Genomic DNA, 476 nt, shown 5'->3' on the forward strand with positions numbered 1-476 from the left:
GCTAGCTCAGGGAGGCAGAGAAAGCACTCAGCTGCCCTTCCTCCTCAGCCACAATGTTCCAGAATGTGCCTACTCTCTCATGCCATCTCAAAAAACCTCTTTGAAATTGAATGTCCCTCCCCTCTACTTCCTGTGGGTCTCTCTATCCCTCCTCCTGAGTCCCTCTTACTCTCTATGGTTCCTTCCTAATAATCCCAAGTTCACTTCAAGCAACTGGTTGCTTGCTCTGCCTCTTGATCTATGGTTGACTTTATTTAATCCTGTTTACAATATTCAAGCAGAAAGCTCCTGGATTAAAGGTATGTGCAAAGGCTGAGCCATACCACAATTAAAACCAGGTTTTTCCAGTAAACAACTCAATCTCGGGGTTCACAGTGTGATCAAATGACTGCAACAATCTTTTTTTTTTCTTTTTTTGTTTTTTGTTTTTTGTTTTTTGTTTTTTGTTTTGGTCTTTCCAGACAGGGTTTCTCTGT

The 476-nt window shown here is 41.6% G+C and overlaps 1 protein-coding gene across 1 annotated transcript in view; it reads left to right on the top strand.

The window, feature by feature from the left end:
- The window catches only part of LOC116104629 (2'-5'-oligoadenylate synthase 1A-like), a 10,678-nt gene that overhangs the window by 3,227 nt on the left and 6,975 nt on the right, over positions 1-476 (top strand). The window lies entirely within an intron of this gene.

Source organism: Mastomys coucha, unplaced genomic scaffold, assembly GCF_008632895.1.
Source record: "Mastomys coucha isolate ucsf_1 unplaced genomic scaffold, UCSF_Mcou_1 pScaffold22, whole genome shotgun sequence".
NCBI classification, from domain to species: Eukaryota; Metazoa; Chordata; class Mammalia; order Rodentia; family Muridae; genus Mastomys; species Mastomys coucha.